Consider the following 10,574-nt stretch of genomic DNA (forward strand, 5'->3'; position numbering starts at 1 on the left):
TCCCGAGCCGCCTCCTCCTCCACCTCCTCCTACGGCGAGTTATTTTTTTTTTCTTTGAGAGACAGGGTCCCATTCTGTCACCCAGGTTGGAGTTCAGTGACATAATCATAGCTCTCTGCAGACTTGAACACCTGAGCTCAAGCCATCCTTCCGTTTTGGCCTCCCAAAACACTGAGATTATAGGTGTGAGTCACTGCACCCTGCCCAAGTTCACATAATTACAGCAAATCTTTGGCAAATAAGGCTACAGACAGTTCACGATTTACCATGGTTTGATTTGGGATTTTTCAACTTTACAATGGTGCAAAAGTGATATTCATTCAGTACACTCCTCAGTTTCAATGGAGTTACATCCAAATAAACTCATCTCAAATTGAAAATATTGGCTGAGTGCTGTGGCTCATGCCTGTAATCCCAGCAGTTTGGGAGGCCAAGGTGGGCAGATTGTTTGAGCCCTAGAGCTCAAAACTAGCCTGAGCAATATGGACAAGCCCCATCTCTACAAAAAATACAAAAATTAGCCAGGCATGGTGGCATGTGCCTGCAGTCCCAGCTACTCAGGAGGCTAAGGAGGGAGGATCCACTGAGCCCAGGAGGTCAAGGCTGCAGTGAAATGATTGCACCACTGCACTCAGCCTGGGCAACACAGCAAGACCCTGTCTCAAAAAAAAAAAAAGAAAGAAAAAACAAAGTATCATACATTGGAAGTGTTTTTGGCTTATAGTACTTTCCATTTACAATGGGTTTATTAGGACATAACTCCATCATAAATCAAGGAGCACTTGTAGTTTAATATGTTTGGTTTAATAAAACAGTTATGTCTTCTCTGATTTATCTGTGTTAAGTATAATAGAAGCATACATTTTATTCTACTTGGCTTTGCTTTGTCCTATAGTTATCAGGTTACTGATCAAACACACAAACATTATTTGTACATAATATAAATTTGTGTCCAACAAAATTGAATCATGATTTCCAAAACTTTATTTCAAGAATAATTATGTTTCGTAGCCTGCCAACTTAAAGATAATTTCCAAGATCCTTAGGTAGCTGAAAAACCTTGAACTGGTATTAAATTGAGTTATTTATTAGATATGTAGAGAATATCCACATAATTTCTAAGCAAGATAGACTACTGTACCATATAATAAATTAATTATAAGCTCTAGAGGGGCTATATCTATGAGTAATATTAATGAACATGTTCACTTTTGCCACTTTAAGAACATGTAAAAGAGATGTGCATGGCTGTAGAAAATTGTTTCAAGCTTTTCTAGTTTGCTGTAATGCTCATGTATTGCAGGAAGTTCTCAATTATCCATCCCACACTCACTCTTCTCTGTAAATGAGAAGTTAGTTACTTTGTTTAAAAGTTATGATTAATGAGTGGTTGCCACTAAGAAGCAATAGTGACAGGGAGATCCAACTGCATATGTGTTTTGATATTTCATGGAAAAAGAGCAGCTGTCCTCAAACTTTTTGGTCTCCAAACCATTTTACACCCTTGGGACTTGTTACAGATCTCAAAGGTTATCTATGTATGTAGATTATAACTGTCGATATCATATTAGAAATTAGAGCTGAGAATTTTTAAAATACTGGTTTATTGTCTAATTTGAGAATAGCAGTGATGAACAAATTGCATGTTTATATAAGTAATGTGATAGAATTATTTTAAAAACTTGTTTTGATCTTTTGGACCTGAGATTGGTCCTTATGTCGTGTGTCAGTTTGTCCCAGAATACGAAAGAGCATAAGGAAAGACCACACTTGGAATGTGGATTCAGCTTGGCCTTTGTGGATGATAGCTCAGTCTGAAAAGAAGTGATGAAAGGTGTTAAAATCTTAGTAAAGTTCATTCTATTTTGATGGGTTTGCTTCCCTGGTTTACTGATGAATGCCTTTGTTTACAATATGAATGGTAACTCTTTACTTTCTGTGAAGAATACTATGCTTACTTTACAAAATTAAAGTGAAGAATTCTTTCTGCCTAGAGAGAAAACATTCTGTGTCTTACCAGAATAATTTTCTGCCTTTTATGATGACTTTATAATGTCTTTGGTTATTTAAAGAGAAAAAATCCTCATTTATGAAAGAGATAGGAGTTTTTTCTAACTCTATTGCTGTTAGTATACATTTTTAAATGTTTTATTGTCACTTTAATTAAATAGGTAACCAAATATTGCTTCTTAGGTATCCATAGCCTCTCTTAAGCAAGTGTCTACACTTTTCTGACAACTTTTAAAAATTTTGCCTTCCCCAAATAGGATCCTAAATGTAGGAAAAAACCATAAAACTTTCAAGATATTTTTTACACCTGAAACCATCTTTGAGATTTCCCAGAAAGCTCCTGGGAAAAAAAAATGACAAGGTTTTCTCTTTTACTTTATAAAAAGAGAAGTATTAGAAATAAGTGGGTTTGTTTGATGTGAGTTTCATGGGAAGAGATACCAGAAGAGACATTCAGCCTGCCCCAGGTGAAATCTGTATAAGTTAAATGAATACTTCAGAAATTGTATGATTTGTGGGAAGTCCCTGAGGATTTGTCAATGTTCTTACTTTTTTAGCCTATGTTTTCACCTCAGGGAAAACACTGATCAAAACTCTTAAGAAATGGTTTCTTTCAAGTTTTTCTGTATTTATTAGTATCCTGGCAATGTTTACCTGATATTCGACAATAGCAGTACAGCATATAGTATTATTAGTTGTAAACTCAGTTATTATTTGAAATGCTAACTTAGCCAAAACCTTACTTCTTTAATTTGAATCTAGAGGATTCTAGATCATTAATTCTCAACTGGAGATATACATCAGTCTTACCCATGGAGTATGTTTAAAAATATAAAATAGAAGAATGTAAGCAAGAGGACCAACTAGACAGATGAGTCAATGAAGAAATTAAGAAAGAAATTTTAAAATTTCATGAATCATGAAAATAGAAATACAACATACCAAAGCCTATGGGATATAGCAAAAGCAGTATTAAGAGGGAAGTTTATAGCAATAAATGCCATAGATTTCAAATAAACAAGCTAATCTACATCTCAAGGAAGCAGAAAAGCAAAAACAAAGCAAACCCAAAATTAGTAGAAGAAAAGAAATAATAAAAGTCAGAGGAGAAGTGAACAAAATTGAGACAAAAAATACACAAGATCAATAAAATGAAAAGTTAATTTCTTGAAAAATAAATAAAATCAACAATCCATTAGCTAGACTATCCAAGAAAAAAAGAGAAAAGACCCAAATAAATAAAATCAGGAATGAAAGAGAAGACTTCACAACTGATACCACAGAAATAACAAAGGATAACTTGAGACTATATGAACAACTATATGTCAACGAATTGGAAAACCTAGCAGAAATGGATAAATTCTGGGTCACAAACAACCTACCAAGAATGAACCAAGAAGAAATAGAAAACTTGAACAGATCAATTAAAAGTAATGAGATTGAATCAGTAATAAAAAGTCTCCCATGAAAGCAAGCCCAGGACCTGATGGCCTCACTGCTGAATTCTACTAAACATTTAAAGAACTAAAACTAATTCTTCTCAAACTCTTGCAGAAAATTGAAGAGGAGAGAATGATTTCAAACTCAATGTATGAGGTCAGCATTATCATGATACCAAAACCAGACAAATATACAGTAGGTAAAGAAAACTATAGGTCAACATCCCTGATGAACATAGATGCAGAAATTCTCAAAAAATAAAAATAAAAATAAAAGAACTAACAGCATATTAAAAGATCATCCACCCTGATCAAGTGGGATTTAACCCAGGGATGCATGGATGGTTCAACATACACAAATCAATAAATGTGATACATCACATGAATAGAATGAAGGACAAAAACTGATCATCTCAATTAGATGTAAAAAACACATTTGATGACCTTCGACATACCTTCATGGTTAAAAGAAAAACCCCTCAACAATCTAGTTATAGAAAGATCATACCTCAACACAATAAAGGTCATATGTGACAAGCCCATAGCTGTACAGAATGGGGAAAAGCTGAAAGCTTTTCCTCTAAGACCTAGAACAAGACAAGGATGCCCACTTCATCCTAGTAATGAAAGTCCTAATGCAATTAGGCAAGAGAAAAAAAATATTCATCATAGTAGTGAAAGTCCAGGGCAACTAGGCAAGAGAAAAAAATAACAGTCACTTTAATTGAAAAGAAAGAAGTAAAATGATCCTGTTTGCAAACAAAATAATTTTACATGTAGAAAACCCTGAAAGTTTCACCAAGAAAACCTCTTAGAACTAATAAACAAATTCAGGAAAGTTTCAGGATACAAAATCAACATACGAAATCAATCACATTTCTATACACCAACAGCAAACCAGCTGAGAAAGAAATTAAGAATGCAGTCACGTTTAAAATAGCTATTAAAAAATTAAAATATCCAGAAATAAACTTAACCAAGGAGGTGAACTATCACTACAAGGAAAAGTATAAAACATCAATGGAAGATATTAAAGAGAATACAAACAAATTGAAAAACGTACCATGTTCATGGACTGGAAGGATTAATGCTGTGAAAATGACCATGCTACCAAAAGTGTTCCACAGATTCAATGCAATCTCCTTCAAAATTCCAATGGCACTGCTTACAGAAATATAAAAAGCAATTTTAAAATGTATATGGAACCACAAAAGACCCCAAATAGCCAAAGCAATCCTGAGCAAAAAGAACAAAACTGGAGGCAACATGCTACTTGACTTCAAAATACATTACAAAGCTATAGTAACCAAAAGGGCATGGTGTGGCATAAAAAGATACATATGGAACAAAATAGAGATCCCAGAAATAAATCCATGTATTTACAACCAACTGATTTTCAACAAAGGTGCTGAGAACATTCAGTGGGAAAAGGATAGCCTCTTCAGTAAATGGTGCTGGGAAAACTGAGTATCTATATGCAGAAAAATGAAACTAGACTCCTATCTCTCAATAAATCCATCTATAATAAATCAACTCAAAATTGATTAAAGATGTACATGTAAGATGCAAAACTATAAAACTACTAGAAGAAAACATGGAGGAAATGTTTTGAGACATTGATGTGTACAAAAATTTTATGGAAAATACATCAAAAGCACAAGCAACAGAAGTAAAAATAGACAAATGGAATTATATCAAACTAAAAAGACTCTGCATAACAAAGAAAACAACAGAGTGAAAAGAGAACTTGCAGAATGGGAGAAAATATTTGCAGACTATTAATCTGACAAGGGATTAATATTCAGAATATACAAGGAACTCAGACAACTTAGCAAACAAATCAGATTTAAAAATAGACAGATTTTAAAATGTGCTGAATAGATATCTCTCAAAAGAAGACATACAAACAGCCAGTAGGTGTATGAAGAAATGTTCAACATCACTAATCATCAGAGAAATGCAAATTAAAACCACAATAAGATATCATCTCATCCCAGTTAGAATGACTGTTATCAAAGACAAAAAATAACAAATGCTGGAGACAATATGAAGAAAGGGGAACTCATACATACACACTGTTGCTGGGAATGTAAACTAGTATAGCCATTATGGAAAACAGTATGGAGATTGCTCAAAAAACTAAAAATAAAACTACCATATGAGCCAGTAATTCCACTGCTGGGTATGTGTTCACAAGAAAGGAAATCAGTATATCAAAGAGATATCTGCACTACTGTGTTTATTGCAGCACTATTCACAATAACCAAAGTTTGGAAGCAAGGTAAGTGTCCATCAACAGATGAATGGATAAAGAAAATGTGGTACATATACACAATGGGATATTAATCAGCCATAAGAAATAATAAAATTCTGTCATTTGAAGCAATATGGATGGAACTGGAAGACATTATGTTAGGCAAAATAGCCCAGGCACAGAAAGACAAATATTCCATGTTCTCACTCATATATGAGAGCGAAAAAAGTGGATCTCGTAGCAGTAGACAGTGGAATGATGGTTGCCAGAGGCCAAGAAGAGTGGGAAGAGGAGATAAAAAGAGGTTGGCTAATCGGTACAAAAATACAGTTAGATAATAGGAATAAGTTCTAGCATTTGATAGCACAGTAGGGTGACTATAATTAAGAATAATTGATTAGAGTGTACCCAAAACAAAGATCTAGCCAATCAAGTCTCTGTGTGCCTGGAGAGACTGGGCAGTTTGACCCTTAAGCCTGAATATTCAACCATCCTACTCTTTGAAGCAGACACAACTGCTCTGCATCAGACTGTCACCACATTTGGGTCTCTCAAAACCATTCAAATTCCTGAGCACTTGATGGCTCATGCAAGTTCATCAAGTATTGAGCCTTTCCTGAAGAAAAGAAGCTATATCCCAATGCAAGAGCAGAATCCAGCCTCACAGCTGTCCCTCTCAGGAAATGGCTCCTTGGAAGCAAATCTGCCAGTGGTTGTCTGGACTGGCTCACCCAAAAGCAGACCTTGGAGAATAGTCAGACTTCTATCAGAGCCTGCAATTTCTTCAGTAATGTCTGGGAAAATCTAAAGGGCTTAGAAAACTGGCTCCTCAAGAGTCAGCAACAGTAAGTTCCTGAAAAACCAAGTTATCAAAAGTGTAATAGCCATTCCACTACCAGTTCTTTCTCCACTGAAACTGAAGATCAAGAGCTTCCTGATCAAGATGAGACAGACCTATCAGATTGGTTGGTGACTCCCTAGGAACCCCAGAAGCTGGAGAAGCTTGAGAATGGCAGTCGTGAAACCAATGAGAAGTTTAAGCACTTGTGCCAGTCCTACAATGTGAATGATTGACTTGTCAAGACCAACTCCCATACCAACTGTCAGGGCAACAAGTCCAAGGGAGTGGAGATTGAAAACCTGGGCAATCTGAAGTGCCTGAATGACCACTTGGAGGCCAAGAAACCATTGTCCACCTCAGCATGGTTACTGAAGATTGACTTGTCCAGAAGCATCAGGATCCATGTAAGGTAGAGGAGATGTGCAAAGCCAATGAGCCCTGCACAAGCTTTGCAGAGTGTGTGTGTGACGAGAATTGTGAGAAGGAAGCTCTGTGCAAGTGGCTTCTGAAGAAAGAAGGAAAAGATAAAACTGTGATGCCTGAGGAACAAAAACCTGAGCCTGAGAAGCATAAAGATTCCCTGAATATGTGGCTCTGTCCTTCTAGAAAACAAGTAACAGAACAAAGGCACTAAAGGTAATGGTTCCTTCTAGGATTTCTGATTCCTTCCAAGTCATAAAGACCAGCTCTTTGTCAGAGTGGCTTATCTGGCCGCCATACAAAGAAGGAAGTCCCAAGGAAGACAGAGCTGGCAAACCAAAGCTTAAAAGCCCCATGACCACTTCCTGGTGTCCCTTTAACACAGCTGACTGGATCCTGCCAGGACAGAAGATGGGCAACCTCAGCCAGTTATCCTCTGCTGAAGACAAGTGGCTGCTTGGAAAGAAGGCCCAGGAAGTATTACTTAATTCACCTCTATAGGAGGAACATAACTTCTTCCTAGACCATTTCGGCCTCCCTGCAGTTTGTGACCTTTTTGCCTGTATGTAGCTTAAAGTTGATAAAGAGAAGTGGTTACATCAAATTCCTCTGCAGATGTGAAGGAATGGACAGCAAGAGTTGAGCAGCTTTCTGCCGATCATCACACATCATGAGCTGAATGACTACAGGTTGCCAAATCATTGTTTCTGGGTCTGACCAGTGAACTTAGTTCTTCTCCTGCCTAATTTTGTACTAGTGAAGTGAAGTGAGTCATGAGATTGAGTTACTGTTTAAAAGAAAAATGCCATTTAGCAATGCTGAGGTGATTCAGTTCCTTCCTTCTTACAGAAGTATTAATCCATCCTACACTAGAAATGCAGCATCTTGGTGGACCGGTCTTTTTCACAAGCCTCCAAGTCTCCTTAGATTGGGTTGTTACTAAAAGTACATTAAAGCACTCTAGTCTTAAAAATGAAATATTTCTGTAATCGAAGTGTATTGATGTATTCTAAAGGTAGTAAACTTCCCTAACTTTTAATTGCCCTATAGATGCTTTTCTTGCTGTGGGTTTTCTTCTGTTAGTGGTCTAAAATAATGATTTTTCTGTTCTGTTAACATATTGTATATTTCACACAAATAAAGTTGTCCTCTCACCACAAGTACAGTATACCTGTACCTCCAAAAGTACAACACAGTGACATTTTTGTGAACAGACCGTTTTCAACACTTGTGCCTTGGGGTGTTCATTGAAGCTTTATGAAAACTACTTGTGTTTTTTCAATATCCTTAAAGTTATGTCCATGCTTTAAAATGTCTCTGTAAGAGAGAAGAGGGGTTTATAATGTTTTTAAATTCTCTAAGATATTTTTGCTACTTTCCAGACTTTGAAACTATTAAGCTTCTTAACTGTCTATGTTATTAGAAATACTTCTGGGGAAACTTCATGGTCCCACAATGTCACTGCCATACAGCTTCACTAGAGTTCTTTGAACCACAGCTGAAAAGAGCTTTGTATTATTTTTTAATCCCCTCCCCAGATATAATTTAGAACGATTATAATAAAGGTGGTGGGTAAAAACAACTTAAGGAGCCTTTCTAGTTACCTTAAGTTGCAGCTAACTCTGCAGTTTCTTTTTCGAGGCCTAACAAACATACTGTATTTTGCATTATCAAAATGTAATTTACATTACTCACTATGTTAATGAGTACATAAAACATTCTTTTGCATTGATGCATTTTGTATCTGCCTTCATTAAAAGCAAAACAGCCCTTTAAAAAAGGAAAAAAGGAAGAAATTAACCATAGCCATATGTCTTTGTTACCTACAAATGGTTTTTGTTTTACACTAATACATCCCTGAGGTGATGCTATAAAGTGAAGGCCAGAGTTTATGTCTTAAATAAAGCTTCCCAGAAAAGGACTATACTAGGTACTTCAAACTATTGACATTTCAAAGAATAGACTCTTGGGTACAGTCTTTTGATGTAACATAACTTACACAACTTTCAGACTGCACCTGTGGGCTAAGGCATGATTTCTAGAACTGTTTTTAGTTGAGAAACAGACAGCTTCATGAGATTGCTAACCCAAGATCCAGAGGAACAAGAATTAATTATAGGACTGAATATACTGATAAGGGAAATTTTATTGGGATTATCTGGAATATTGTTGTTTTTGTTTTAATGTTCTGTTTTCTGAGTCTATAAGAAAGCCATTTCCCTCTCTTCTCACACTTCTTTAACCCATGACAATTAAGTAAATTCTGCTTTTGTAAACTGAAATGAAACAGATTTTAGACAATTCCAACTTACAGAGCACAGAGAAGTCACACAGACCTGTGCCCACCAGCGTCCTACCCCAAGCCAAAACCACCACCAGTGTGACTGCTCACACATTTGCCAGCAGGGTCCTCAACAGCTGCATTGCCTCTGCCACTGTGGTGAACGTCTGCAGGGAGGCAGGCACCCCGGCACTGTGAGCACCCTGCCACAGCTGCCACTACTGATGCTGCTGGCATGTGTGAATGAGGAAGGACCCTGCTGTCACTGCACTAAGAAATGCTTTGGCTGACACCACCCATTAGAGTGCAGTGACCAGCAGTGTTGGAGCACCTCGCTCCCCACTCCCAACCAACAAAGTAGATTCCTAACCTCAAGGAGCCAGAGAACAAATTTGGGGCCCAATACAAGTCCCCCAGAGTTACAGTGTGCAATCTCAAAGTTAGGATCTGAGTGTTGGCCACCTAAAATCTTCCAGAAACAAAGTCAGTTGGCTGAATCCACCTTACACCAAAACCAAACCCTAAAAGTCATCAAATAGGGTAAAGGAAAGAATCCAAAGGTCAGCAACCTCAAAGATGGAAGGAACATAAGCCCACAAAGATGAGAAAGAATCAACACAAGAACCCTGACAACTAAAAAAGCCAGAGTGTCTTCTTTCCTCTAAACAACCATATCACCTCTCTAGTAAGGGTTTTGAACCAGGATGAGATGATTGAAATAACAGAAATAGAATTCAGAATATGGAGAGGAATGAAGATCATTGAGCTACAGGAGTACATTGAAACCTAATCCAAGGAACCTAAGAATCATGATAAAACAATGCAGTAGCTGACAGATAAAATAGCCAGTATAGAAAAGAATGTAACTTACTTGACAGAGCTGAAAAACACATGACAATAATTTCATAATGCAATCACAAGTGTTAATAGCAGAATAGATCAAGTAGAGAAAAGAATCTTAGTGCTTGAAGACTGGCTTTCTGATAATAGACAATCAGACAAAAATAGAGAAAAAAGAATGAAAGGGAACAAACAAAACCTCCAATAAACATGAAATTATGTAAAGAGATCACATCTATGACTCATTTGTGTCCCTTAAAGAAATAGGGAGAGTGTAAGCAGCTTGAAAAACGTATTTCAGGATATCATTCATGAGAACCTCCCCAACCTAGCTAGAGAGGCCAATGTTCAAATTCAGGTAATGCAGAAAATCCCCTAAGATACTTCACAAAAAGATCATCCCCAAGATACATAATCATCAGATTCTCCAAGGCTGAAATAAAAGAAAAATTGTTAAAGGCAGCTAGAGAGAAAGGTCAGGTCACCTAC

At 36.7% G+C, this 10,574-nt stretch overlaps 1 pseudogene; it reads left to right on the plus strand.

Moving 5' to 3' along the window:
* Positions 1 to 1,914: 1,914 nt before the first annotated feature.
* Positions 1,915 to 7,585, plus strand: LOC105517337 (annotated as a pseudogene).
* Positions 7,586 to 10,574: the final 2,989 nt, after the last annotated feature.

The sequence above is a fragment of the Colobus angolensis genome, unplaced genomic scaffold (genome assembly GCF_000951035.1).
Source record: "Colobus angolensis palliatus isolate OR3802 unplaced genomic scaffold, Cang.pa_1.0 Scaffold3, whole genome shotgun sequence".
Taxonomy (NCBI): domain Eukaryota; kingdom Metazoa; phylum Chordata; class Mammalia; order Primates; family Cercopithecidae; genus Colobus; species Colobus angolensis.